This window comes from Vicugna pacos, chromosome 19, assembly GCF_048564905.1.
Source record: "Vicugna pacos chromosome 19, VicPac4, whole genome shotgun sequence".
NCBI classification, from domain to species: Eukaryota; Metazoa; Chordata; class Mammalia; order Artiodactyla; family Camelidae; genus Vicugna; species Vicugna pacos.
In genome coordinates this window covers 33,313,869-33,327,990 of record NC_133005.1, presented here as the reverse complement: position 1 = coordinate 33,327,990, position 14,122 = coordinate 33,313,869, and the positions used below count along the sequence as shown (strand labels likewise).

The following is a 14,122-nucleotide window of genomic DNA, read 5'->3' as shown; positions in this document are numbered from 1 at the left end:
ACTGATATCCTAGGACAGAGGGTTGGCTAAAATGCAAACAAACAAAAAGATGATTTAAGACAAGTGGTATAAAGAAGGAAAACATCTTTTCTTGGGACGGCGGGGGGTGGGGGTGGCATCAGCTAAGGTGGTGGGAGAAAGCCTCCCTGGGGAGTGACTGGAGCGGGAGTCCAGGCAGCAAGTGCAAGTCCTTTAAGCAGAGAAGCCAGTGTTGTCTGGAGTCACAATAACTAGGGTGCTGGGGGGCATCGGGGGAGGGAAGGAAGGAAGTGGAAGGAAGACAGAGAGTCTACTTCCCACGGGGTTTTACAGGCCCTCAGGAAGGCTTATTCGTCAGTATGTTAGATAGCCCTGGAAAGGCTGTGAGCAGTAAAACAAACACCGATGATCTGATTGACGCTTGTTAAAAAGAGCATTCTGGCTGTCAAGTGGAAAAGGGATGGTGGCCAAGTGGAGGCCAGTTAGGAGAATCTTGTCATCCAAATGCTGAGGGTGGCCTGGACCAGGGGCACCGCCCCAGAGATGGAGACAAGTTGGTGGACCTAAGACGTCAGGGAGGTGGTGCCGGGTGCACGCCAGTAGCCACATTTCCCAGCCTCCCAGGCACTTAGGCGTGTCCATGTGACGGAGCTGTAGCCAATGGAATAAAGGCATAGTGACATGTGCCACTTCCAGGCCTGGCTAATGAAACCCTCCCACATGCCATGCCTCACCTCTCTCCCCCAACTGCAGACTGAATATGGAGACCTGAAGTCTTTAGGAGAAAGCAGAGCCGTGGAATGAGGAGCTAGAGTGCCTGAATGACACCTTGCCAAGGGTCCCCCAGCAGGAACACCTGTTATGAACTTTGGTGGCATTAAGCCCCAGACATGTGGGTCAGCCTGTTCCTGCAGCTAGTGTTACCCAGATGGGCAGAGCAACAGGACTTGCTAATGGGTCTCTCCTGCAGCTATCTGGAGCCCCCACCGTCCCACATCTCTGCTGCAGCCTTGGCATGTATCACTTGTCCCCCTGTGACTCCTCCAACCCCTCTCCCTGCAGCCCCTTTGCACTTTTTGGCTCCAGCTACACTAAACTTTTCACTCCTTGCGCAAACTCTTGCTTTGCTTGGAACAGTCCTCTCCCAAGCCCATCATTCAGTGAATGCCTACCAGAGGCCAGGCGTCAGCTGAAGCACTTGATGGGTATTAATGCATTTAATTCTCACAACCTCCTTGTGTGGTAGGGGCAGCTGGCTAATGCCCTATTCATCCTTCAGACTCTCCACTTAGTTGGACAGCCTTCCTGACTTCTCAGGTGTTTCTCCTCTGTACTCCCAGAGGCTGCTGGGCTCCTGCCATCTCACATTCCTTCCGCTGCATTGTAATTCACCTTCCATATCTGTCCTCCCTGAGGACAGAGATCCCATCTTGGTCACCTCTCTGTCCATAGTACCCGGATCCGGCACACAGCACACATCCAGGGACAGTCTGTGGATGAACAAGCAGCAGCAGCAGCACATAGAAGTTAAGAGCATGGACTCTGCACCCCCACTGCGTGGTTGTATATCCCACTTCTTTTGCCTACTGCCCACCAGTAAAACAGGGTTAGAAAAGTTCCAATCTCATAAAGTGCTGTGGTCAGTGGAATAGCGGCCCCTCTAAAGATGCCCACATCCTATCCCTGAAACCTGTGAAGGAGATATCCATCCTACAGACCCAGAAGGTGACAATTTTGTGTTGTTCAGGCCGCTAAGTTTGTGATAGTTTTTTCCAGCCGCAACAGGGCACTGTTGCAGAGGTTGTGAGGATTAAATGAGCTGCCAGATGTGCTGCCCTAAGGACAGCGTCTGGCCCTGAGAACTCACCAGAAATGTCCGCCAAAATTGCAAATACCACAGCAAGGCAAAGGCCCGGGTCCACAGGGATGTTTAGACTCATCACCTCCCCTGACTCAGTTCTTGGGGAGAATCGGGCCCCTGGTAGGGGGGCCTTGGACCCCTCCTTCCCCTGAGAAGCTGGAGGCGGAGCAGCTCAGTGGACCAGAAGCAAGGACGCTGCTGTCTCAGCCTTATCTTAGGGACGGCATGAGCAAGTTTGATTCTCTGATTCCTTCAGAGGAACAGAAACCTGGACTATAGTCTCAGAGTGGGGTTGGGGGCTGCACCAAGGACTTATAGCCCAAGGAGGATCTGAGAAGAACTTGTGGGGACAGGATGGGAGGGAGGCTGAGTCTTAGGGGAAGGGCCGGGTCCACCATGGGGACAGTTAATGAGTCCTGATCATGAACATAGCTGGGATCAACAAGGCTTGGGTTTAAATTCCAGCTCATCCACTTCCTAGCGGGGTGTCTATCTTTGGATAGAAGACTTGCACTTCTCTGTGCCTTGGTTTTCCCATCTGAGAAATGGATGTCACTATCCAGGTATTTGGTAACAGGTAGCCACTTTTTCTCCTTCTGTATGACTACAGATGTCAAGCATTCTTTTTCCAGAAGCAGGGGCAAGGCTAAGACAGTGGACGAGGTATATTCATAGACGTTGCTAAGGGAGCCTTCAGTTTCCAGTGCAGGAAGCTGAGGTGCAGAGAAAAGACCCCATTTGCCAAGTCCTCACAGCAGGCAGTGACTGAGTCAAGACTTGAACTCAGGGCTGTCTGGCCCCCAAGGCCACCATCCTTCCGATACATGGCACCACCTAATCAGGTAAGATGCTGGGGGCTTTATCACCCTCCTGTGGCATCTCTGGACCTGACTTTCCTTCTTTCCGAGGAGCGGTGGCTGGCTCCCCACCCCCACCGTTGCGAGCATCCTGAGATGCGGCAGAGAGGTGTTTTGTGAAGTGGGCCTGCTGAGGGTGCATATTATTGGGACCATGGGGGGGCTGTCTGGTCCTGCCAGGCAGGTGACTCTACCCTGTGCTTGGCATTTTCGGTTCGGCGGCTCTATTTTAAGCCAGAGGAGGTTAGAGTTTGTTATGTGAGTTTCTCAGCTTGGAAAACTGTCAGCTGAGCAGTCACCAAAAACAGCAACACCCCAAGGCACCCCCTGCAGCTCCCACTCCCTCTGCCTCCTGTGGGAACCTGAGGGGACCTTGTGGTTTTCCTCTGTCCCTTCATGCCCCAGTCGCACCCAGGACCCGTCAATTGGGCCTTGGATCTTCTTCCAGAGCTGCCAGGTTGCCGGCCTTGAGAACAACAAGTCCCCAGCTGGGTCCTGGACACCTTTCAAAGCCCTTCACATCCTTTATGAGTCTAGATTCTTCTGACAGCTTTATGAGCCAGGCAGGCCTTGCTGTTCTCACATCAGGGAGAGAAACAGGCTCAGAGAGAGAGGAAGGACTGGTCCAAGGTGGCACATTGTAGGACAGTGGTTAAGAAAGAACATGAGTTTAAGAGTGAGCCAGACCTCAGTTCCATCTTGGGCAAGTGGCTTCCCCTTTTGAGCCTCAGTTTCATCCTCTGTGAAAAGGGGGTATAAGTATCTACCTAACAGATCTGTTCCTGTGAGGATTCAGTGAAAGCCTGGAGGGGCACTCAGCATAGATTAGGTGCCCAGCAAATGTTAGCACCCCTCCACCCAATTAATTTCTTTTTTCCCTTTTCCACACTGCTTATTCCCCAGACCTACTGGGATCTTGAGATTGATTTTTATAGTTAGAATATAGTTCAGTCATTTTCCAGAAGGCCAGAAGGCCAGAATCCCTGGGTATTTTCCCTAGATAAGATCTCTTTTGCCTGTCTCCTAAAAGAATGGGTTATTTGGACCTCAGGGGGTGAGCGGTACCAGCTCCTTTAAGATGGCACCTGTAGCCTTTCTAGAGCATCATTTAGGGATCTGGTTTGCAAGAAATTAAAAGCTGCCTCTTGCTAATCTAAAGAACATTTTAGGTAGGATTTGGGGGTCTTCCAAAATCTTGCAGGCACTGGAAGACACATGGTTGGGGGGACCCAGGCAGATGGAACCTATGGCCAGGGACACATGAGAGCCACATCCATGTAGGGGACACCATTGTTTTCAGGCTGGGGAAGATATCATTTGTGGCACAAATGACAGCTGTCTGAGCATGACCCTGAGCAGTCTCCGGCTGTTGGGACCCACCAGGGCTGCTCAGAGGATTCCGAACATGTGTTTGTGGCCATTTGGTTGGAGCCACTGCAAGTTTGTTCTTCACCCTCCTAAGGATGGATATCTTTGGCTTAATGAAGATACTAAAACCTTTACTCTGGTTAATAATTTCTAAAAGCTGGCTGATAGAAGTAAGGGGGAGGTTGTTAAACCATTCTCTCTGTTTGCATGTACAACTGAGAATTTTCTCACTAAGCTTTTTCGTTTTTGAAAGAGCCTTTTCTCCCTCTCCATCCCCACCCCCATTTTTTCTCCTGCTGTTCCTTTGGTCTGAAGGGGAGGGTTACTCCGAGGGTTGGACTGAATTAGAAGGACATTTACGGAGCAGTTACTCTGGTCCAAGCAGAGAGCTAGGTGCTTAGCAGCTACCAGCTCACGAAATCCTCACAACACTAGGCACTTAATTTTTTTAATTGATGTATAGTTGATTTACAATGTTGTGTTAGTTTCTGGTGTACAGCATAGCGATTCATAGCGAAAAGAACATATACGTTCTTTTTCATTGTAGGTCATTACAAGATATTGAATGTAGTTCCATGTGCTGTTATACAGTAGGACCTTGCTGTTGGTCTGTTTTAAATATAGCAGTTTGTATCTGCTAATCCCAAACTCCTAATTTATCCATCCCCCTTCCACCTTTGGTAACCATAAGTTTGTTTTCTATGTCTGTGAGTCTCTTTCTGTTTTGTAAATAAGTTCATTTGTGTCACTTTTAAAAATTCCACATATAAATGATATCACATATTGGTCTTTCTCTCTTTGACTTACTTCACTTAGTATGATCATCTCTAGGTCTATGTTGCTGCAAATGGTATTATTTCATTCTGTTTTAAGGCTGAGTAATATTCTAGTGTGTATGTATGTGTGTGTGTGTATATATATATATATATATATATATATATATATATATATACATATATAACATCTTCTTTATCCATTCCCCTTTGATATGCACTTAGGCTGTTTCCATGTCCTGGCTGTTGTAAATAGTGCTGATATAAACATTGAGGTGCATGTATCTTTTCGAATGAGAGTTCTCTCTGGATATATGCCCAGGAGTGGTATTGCTGGATCATACGGTAAGTATGTTTTTAGTTTTTTAAGGAATCTTCATACTGTTTTTCATAGTGGCTGCACCAAACTACATTTCTACCAGCAGTGTAAGAGGGTTCCCTCGGCTCCTCACCCTCTCCAGCATTTACTGTTTAACACCAGGCACTGTTTTTCCCTTTCCCTTTTTTTTTTTTTTTGTTTTGAGATGTCTTATTGATTTCCCACATTTTTTTTAGTTCATTTATTTGTTTTTGTGAGGGAGGTAATTAGGTTTTTATTTATTTACTTTTAAATGAAGGTACTGGGGATTGAACCCAGAACCTTAAGCATGCTAAGCACTTGCTCTACCACTGAGCTATATCGCACGCCCCCCCGCCCCAACACCAGGCACTTTTCATCCCACTTTACAGAGGAGGAAGCCAAGGTTCAGAGAGGTGCAGTGATTTGCCTCCAGTCACGCTGTCAAGGAGGGAGGGAGCCGTCCTGTCCTGCTGTGAAGCTTTTGCTCCTAAAGGTGACACTCCCCTGCCCTGAGGAACAGCTGATGCCACTTAGCCATTGCCGAGGCTGACAGAGGCCCACCCCTCCCGTTCCCCAGTCAACATAAAGAATTGGAATCAAGAGACATCTGAATCGGGGCTTGCACTTCAGAAGACATCAATGGCTGGGAAGGGTCAAGGCAAAGAAATAAAACAGCCAAGACGCTAAGAAGCCACGTGTTAAAGTAAGGACAGCACAGAGCTGTGCTGCCCCATATGGTGGCCACTGGCCATAGGTGGCCACTGATATTTAACAAAAATTTAATTTAATTTAAAAATTCAGTTTTCCAGTTGCACTAGACACATTTCAAGTGCTCATTATACCCATATGCTAGTTAGTGTCTGCTACATTGGACAGAGCAGATGGAGAACATCTCCATCACCACAGGAAGTTCGACTGGACGTTGCTGGCATAGAGAGTGAGACATAGGCTTCCGACCAGACTGGCTGGTTTTGAATCTTGGCTTCACCACTTACCTGCTGGTATCCTGGTCCTCAGTTTCTTCACCTATAAAATGAGGATAAGAATCCCATACAGTTATTATTACATATCCAGCTCAGTTGGGACCAGTGGTTAGCAGGGAATTGTTTTAATGATACACACCTTGAGCACCTGCCATTCTGTCCTTTGAGTGTGGGGCTGTTGATTGACTTCTCACGCTCCTCCTTACATGAACTTCACTAGGATCTCTCTTCTGATTTCTAGTTTGGGTTTATTTCAAGTGGGGCCAGGATCTGAAGGCACTTGTGTTGCAACTTGAGTGCAGAATCCCTCTAAATCCTCACGGTAATTTTTTTCAGATCTTTTGTAGTCGTTTCTTCCGCACCTAATTTGATAGTCTTTTTTAGTGACTCATCTTTATTGAATTTTCATAAAAACAAATCTCCTCCTTTGTGCACTCATATTTCATCAGTTTATGGAATATCTAATTAAATTACACCATGACAGTAACAAATGCACTTGTGCAGGCTGGCTTGGGAACAAACCCAATGGATTCTTGGCGAACACACCATTTGTCTTAGTCAGCTTGGGCTGTTCTAGCAGAAGACCATGGACTGGGGGCTTAAACAACAAACATTCATTTCTCACAGTTCTGGAGGCTGGAAGCCTGAGATCAGGGTGCCAGTATGGTGGGGCTATTGGTCAAAGCCCTTCCCCTGGTTTATAGACTTCCGTCTTCTCCCTGTAGCCTCATGTGGCAGAGAGCAGAGAGGAGAAGGAAGCTCACACACATCTCTTCCTATAAGGGCACTAATCACGTTCATAAGAGCTCCACCCTTATGACCTAATTACCTCCCCAAAGCCCCACCTCCTGATACCATCACATTGAGGGTTAGGGGTTCAACATATGAATTTGGTAGTGATGGGGCGGGGCACAAACTTTCAGCCCATACTCCGTTCTATGGGAGAGAGCAGAAGGGAGCAAGGGTGCCAGAGACTGGCCTCCTAGCTGTGAGCATTCATTATGCCCCAGCCAGGAGTGCTGTACTGAGGTGGAATGGTGAGTACTGGTTAGCCGGGTGAGCTGATTAAACAAACGTTAGTAAAGAGAGCTTCTTTGCCTAACTGTCAAAGCCTGTAGTGTGGAATTCTCTTGGAAGACACTGGCTCAGCCAGAGACTACATCTCCCAGCCTCCTGTGCGGCCAACATAAGACCATGTGACTAGTTCCCACCAATGGAATGTGAGTGGAGTGGTGCCACTTTCAGGTGGGGCCTTTATCAAGCAGGTGATCTCCACTCCTGCCTGCAATTTAGATGCAGAAGGCTGGTGGGCCCAGGAGCTGGTGGAGCTGTAACATGTAAGTCACCTGACTCACCACGTGAAGGAAAGCTGCCCCCCAGCTAGGAGCACCTGCCTTGGAATACTATGTGAGTAAGAAACTTCTATTGCATTAAGCCGCTGAATTTGGGGACTTGCTTGTTATAACAGCTACCATTACCCTAATTAATAAACTTACCTTATAGGGCTGTTGTGAGGATTAAGTTCGATGATACACATGTAAGAGACTCTTAGATGGGACTTTTCCTATTATCTTGTATTTCCAGTTAAAGTCCCAATGCAGGGACACAAGGTGCTGAATACCCTCATATTTTAGAAAGCCACGAGACACACACCAGCAGGACTGACTCTTTTAGGGGCATCATACCAGCTTTTCTCCCACTCCATCCCCTCCTCCTCAGCCTCCGTGAGCAGAAGACTAGGATTTGAGAATGATTTTCTAGAATGGGGAGAAACGATATACCTTTTCTGCTCTCTTGGGAGAAGTGGTGAGTGGTATCTGATTCTCTGACAAGGGAAAGAGGACCCTGGCAGAAAGAGGCTGTGAAGTGTACTTCTGGGGACAGGGTCTGAGAGAGGTCAAGGGGTCCAGATTTCTCTCAACAGTCAGAAGCCACTACATGTGTTTGAGGAATAGTAGCGTTTAAACAGTTGCCACACAAAAGGAATCCATCCCCTGAGAGGACCTGAAGCAACACCAGCTATGTTTTCTTCCTTCCTTTATTTCCTTCCTTCCTTCCTTTCTTTCCTTCCTTCCTTCCTCCTTTCTTTCTTCTCTTTCTTTCTTCCTTCCTTCCTTCCTTCCTTCCTCCCTCCCTTCCTTCCTTCCTGATGGAGGTACTGGGGATTGAACTCATGCATGCTAAGCATGGCCTCTACCATTGAGCTATACCATCCCCACCCCCACTATGTTCTTGGCCTCATGCTAGAACTCAGAAAGGTTGGAGGGTGGGGAAGGATTTTAGGGAACCCTCACACTCTCAGTGCTGCAGAGATTCAATCTCTGTAACGCGGAGATTAAGGGCAAGTTTCTGGAGCTAGACAGCCTGGGTTTGAATTCTGTGTCTCTAATTTACTAGTTGTGTGACCTTGGGCAAGTTACCTGGCCTCTCTGGGCCTTAGTATCTATAAGATGCCATTAATAATAGTATGTACCTTATAGTGTTGTCAGGTGCACCTGGTTAGGCTGTTTGACAGTTTGTTAAATAACAGTGCCTCCTTGAGGTAAAGGGCCAAACTTGACTTAAAGGAGGTGTTAAAAGGATATGATTAGATGTTCAATCTGGACTGAAAAGCATGGGGGAAGGAGAGATGTGATTGAATGTGTTCAAAGGCAATGGTGGAAGAAAAACTAGACCCATTTATGTGTGTCCCTCACCAAGTTCAGATTATTCAATCAGCCAGTTACATGCGTGAAGTATTTAGATTGGTTTGGGACACATTGAAACCCTCAATCCATGTTAATAATTATTATTCAAACTGATCCCAGGTCAGAAATCGAATCCTCTCTAAGCTAGATTAGTTTCGAGTGTTAATAAGAATGACTATTTTTGTGGTGGTATAAAACACTGATTCTCATACTTTTTGGTCTTCAGAAAACCACTAAATTGCATAAAATATTTGTGAATCCAAATAACGTTGCCAATTCCATTTGCAAAGTAAAAACAATGGGAAAAAACCCGCAAACACTCTCCTTATAATCCTCGTCATTTTTTAGAAGAATGAGTTTCATAACCCCTCAAATTAGGAAGGTCATAAGTTCAGAGTGAAGGCCAGTCTCACAGTTGGAATCCATCTCACTTGGTGACATGTCACTGTGTTCTTATTTTTAATACCAGCTCACTGGCTGGTGTTGGAAGATCTTAGATATAAATTCCTATAGAATTTGCAAGCATCCCAAGCCATTATCACCTTTAATTCTCATGACTACTCTGTGTGACTGGGACCATGGCCTACATTTTCTTCTGAGTCAGTGGAGGTTCAGAGAGGTTAGACGGCTTGTTCAGGGTCACCCAGCTGGAACAATAAATCAAGCCTGGCTTCGAGTCTCCATATTCCTGGTAAAATATGGTCTTTTCCTCTGGGGTGAATACGTGTTCAGCGTGTTGGAGGGGCCCCTGCTCTCCGTGGCCACCCGAGCACACAGGCTCTCCTCGCTTATGGTTCGGTCATGTCCTAATGCAGAGGTTCTGTTCCCAGGGACAGTATCCAAGGATCTGGGGATGAAATTCCAGGATTCCTGAACTTGAAAGGGAAAATAATGGTGTCTCTACACTGGCCTCGAGCCAACACCTAGCGCTTTCTTCAATTAGGAGCGTAGAAAACAAAGTCGTATTAATAGCAGTACTTACTTGCCACCCAAGAAACCACGAGTATTTTCTTATCACAAAGTAGTCATTGCAGATATTTCAAAATACTGTTGTTACTACCATCACACTGAAATGGTGGTTATTAGGGGAAAGGGATATTGCTCAGTGGTAGAGCCCATGCTTAGCATGCACGAGGTCCTGGGTTCAATCCCCAGTACCTCTGTTAAAAAAAAATAAGAAGAAAGGAAGTTACGGTAATTAGACTAGATCAGATCCTAGACCACATTTTCACTGCAGAGAGGCAGGTGGACTTCTGGATAGCACATGAAACGTGGTGGCCATACGTAGCATTTCCTTTCCCAGGCACCTCACCTCCCCCAGGCTGCTGGAGTTGCCCCTTGAAGAGGGAGCCCCAGCTTTTGTTACCAGAGTAGCCAGGATAGGCATGGGCTGGCGGGCTGCCTCCTTTGAGCCTTGGAGAAAGGACCAGCACTGTCTATGGATGGGGATGATCTGGAAGAGAGGGAGAAATGGGCGATGTAGGGGTAACGAGGGGAGAATGGCAGAAGTCAGCACCCAAGCAGGTGAGAGGAGTTAGGAGCCAGGGCCTGGGGAAGGGCTGGCCTTGGGTGGAAATTGTGACTAATGAAGAGTAATCAGGGGCACCTGTGAAGACATGGGGACAGGAGTGTGCTGGCCCAGGCTTCTCCCTGGCTGTCCCCTCTGCCTGGAGCATCAGATGTGGCTGGGGCACGGGAGAGGCTGGAAGACATAGCAGTGAGTCATGGAGGGAGCCTGGAGCTCACCCGGAGGGCACCTCTGAGCCTTGGAGGGGTTTAAGCAGGGTGACGTAATCATAGTCATGCTCGACAAAGGTCCTCGTGGCTGTATGGTGTGGTCAGTGGGATGAGGGAGCTAGACGGTGGGCAGAGGGACCAGGGGGACAGATGCAGGTACCCTGGCTCTTCCAGGCATCTATTTAAAGGTTTTAAGGAAGCTGCTGCATCTGGCACAGATAGGAAAGAATCCTGGGCCTAGCTCTGCTGCCGCCTCACCCTGAGGCCTTGCTTGGGTAAGTCCGTTCCCCTGGCTGTGACTCCTTTTCTCCACGGTGAGTCAGGAGGCAGGTGGGCCCCAGTTTGTAAGGAGTTTCCCTGACAGAGACCTCTCAGTGGTTCATTCACCAAAAAGCCACGAGAGGGCAGCAGCGCATCACTGTTTTCTTCAGATCCCTTTTAATCTTAACACAGATTTTCATAAGGTGGAGGGCTTGTTAAAACATAGATTTCTGGGCCCCACTTCCAGGGTTTCTGTGGATCTGGGATGGGGCACAAGATATTTGCAATGCTAACCAGTTCCCAGGTGACGATGAGGCTTCTAGGCTGGGGACCCCACTTTGAAAACTACTAAGTTTGAGGATTAGGAGGGTGTAGGGTGAGTTCCAACCCACAGGGACATGGCCACTGGGAAATCACTGTGAACTGAGCGGCCACTCCGTTTGTCAACTACGTATTGACTTTTCTAAGCCGCATTAAATCCCTTTTTAAAAAGCAAGATATATTATTTCACTCATTCAGTAATGACTGGGCATGGCCTATCCTAGGCACTGCTCCAGGTCCTGGGAACCCATCAGTGAACAAAGCAGACAAATTAATTTCCACTGCTTGCAGAGTCTGGCAACAAATAGCAAATGTTATATATAAATAAGTTTCACAGTATGTTAAAAGGTGATTTGTGCTAGTTGCACCAGAGGGGTTGGAAGAAGGTGGCTGGGGTGGGTTCTCAGTGAAATGGTGACTTGCGAGTCAAACTTGAAAGAGAGCAAGGGGATTAGCCACGTGGGGATCTGGGGGAAGACGATGTCAGGCGGCAGGAACAGCCTGTGCAAAGGTCCTGAGGTTGGGAGCAAGTCTGGTGTGTTGGAGCAACAGCAAGGAAGCTGATGAGGTCGGAGCAGCATGCACAAGGGAGAGAATAACTGAGGGTAAGGGCAGAGAGGTGATAGGGCAAGAACAGGGGGCCTTGCAGGTCCCGCAAAGGCTGTTAGCTTTTCTCAGAATGAAAAGGAGTGGCGTGGGCCAGCTTAGTTTTAACAGGATCCCTCTGGCTCCTTACACCCTGTAAGGAACAAGGGTGAAAGCCAGGCGAGCAGGAGGAGGCTACTGCACTGTTCTGGGCAGAGATGATGGTGGCCCCAGCGAGGGGGAAGCAGTGGAGCTGGAGAGGGTAATAAGAGGTGATACACACCAACACACGCATGTACCTGTTTGCTGTTTCCATAACTAAACCAGCTTGGTCAATCCGATTATCTAAGCTGCTCCTCTGCACAGGTGACCCAAATTCTCGACCTGAACTCTTTTTCTCTGTGCCCAGACCTGTCCTATCTTTCATCTCCAGCTGCCTCTAGCCACACTGTCCTGGATGACTACTGCCTCCTCAAACTCAAAACATCTAGGACACCCCTTCCTATCTGCCACTGATAGGGGTTCACCTCTTTCCGGTTTCTGGCGATGGCCCTCCAGTCCCCCTGTCCTCCAGCAGAAAGCCCAGGGATGTGTTTGGCATCTTATTTCCCCTCTCCTCACATTCATCCTTCCAACAAGATCTCACAGGCATGGTCAGGTCCCGCTGATTCTCCAGTCTGCTTCTGTTCTTTCTTTTCTATTCCCACTGCTACTCATCCAGGCCTTACCCCTGAACCCTGCAGTGGCTGCATTCCTAATGTAGCCTAGTGGCCAAGAGCAGGGGCTCTGGAGTGGGTCTCTCTGGCTCTGAATTGGTTTTGCCAAATTTGAACTGTGTAAACTTGGGCTATTTCCTTAATTACTCTGTACCTCAGTTTCTCCATCTGTGAAATGGGCATGATTATACTTACTTCAGAGGTTATCATGAGGGTCAAGTGAATCATTGTGTAGAAGAGGTTTGGAACAGAGTCTGGTATGTGGTTAGCACTCGATAAATGTTAGCTCTTATTTTTATTATTTATGCAATAAGTCTTTATTGAGCACCTGTTGTATGTAGAGACTGCCATCATACTCAGAGACAATCTGACCTAGGAGAAAGAGCACAGGCCTCGACTCAGAAATTCCACTCCTAGGTGCATATCCAACAAAAATGTTTACCAATATCCAGCAGAAGACATGTACTAGAATGTTTACAATGCCTTATTCATCATAGCCTCAAACTGGAAATGTTCCAAATGCTCACCAAGAGTAGAATGGATAAATAAAATGTGCTGTATTCACACAATGTTATATTCTACAATGGCAAGAAAAATGCACTATTGTGACTTGAATATCATTGATGCAACTTACCAATATAATGGGCGTGGCTGGGCTGTGCACCTCAGGCTCTGGGCTTCCGTGGAAGGAGACCAATTTTTACCTGGTGACCTTTGCTCCCAACACCATCCCCTCTTCTCCACAAACAAGAAGATTCCCAGCCTTTTTGCCTTCACATCAGTGTCTGACTGGCAAAGAATCGCTGGGGCAGGATGATGGTAATAGCTTACTTTCAAGTGAACATAGAGGAATCACTCACCTGATACAATACTCCTACGTGGTGGGTCCTCCCTCAGCACAATAGTCCTATAGGGTGGGCACTACCATTTATGCCCATTTTACAGATGAAAAAGTTAAAGCACTAAGAGGTCAAGAAAATAAGAACAAAAATTTTGATTTAAATCACATAATACTCTCAACAGCCTTGTGTTGAGTCCTGCCACTATCCCCATTTTAGAGAAAAGGAAACTGAGGCACAAAGAAGTGAAGTACCCTCCCTGAGATCACAGCAGGAAACCAGCAGCTGGGACCAAGCGGGTTGGCTGAACCCACAGTTTCTCAATAGTGAGGTCACAGGCCTTGCAGCGAACCTGGCACAGAGGCCAGCAGCACGATCCTTGGGCAACTTATTAATCACTTTGAGTCTCAGTTTACCCATCTCTAAAATGGGAATATGGGTAGCACTTTCCTTTAAGGATGTTCCAAGGGTGACATGTGATCATGTGGGTAGAGCTCTTAGCAGAGAGCACCGCGCATGTAGAATAGTTTCACGAAGGTCCCTTTTTCTCATCCCAGTCTCCGGATGTTATCAGAATTTTTCTGGGCAATGTGTTCAGAGTTTACTCTTACAGAACCAGATCCATAAAACTCTCAAGCCTGTGAGAGAACACCAGCCTTGAGAGTCTGATAAACAGCTTGGATTAAAATCCTACCGCAACTATAAACCAGCTTTTGGACAGAGCATGTCTCCAAGTTGTTTCCTTATCTGGAACCAGAGTTAATTATATTTTGTGAAGATCAAATGGTTCAAATGCTGCCTCAGATTCTCAGACT

General features: G+C 47.3%; 1 long non-coding RNA gene across 1 annotated transcript in view; it reads left to right on the top strand.

Moving 5' to 3' along the window:
* The first annotated feature begins 7,466 nt into the window (after nt 1-7,466).
* LOC140687297 (uncharacterized) overlaps nt 7,467-14,122 on the top strand; it is a 39,659-nt gene continuing 33,003 nt past the window's right edge. The window contains exon 1 of the long non-coding RNA XR_012061498.1: nt 7,467-7,568. This is a non-coding gene — a long non-coding RNA (uncharacterized lncRNA). The remainder of the gene's footprint in view (nt 7,569-14,122) is intronic.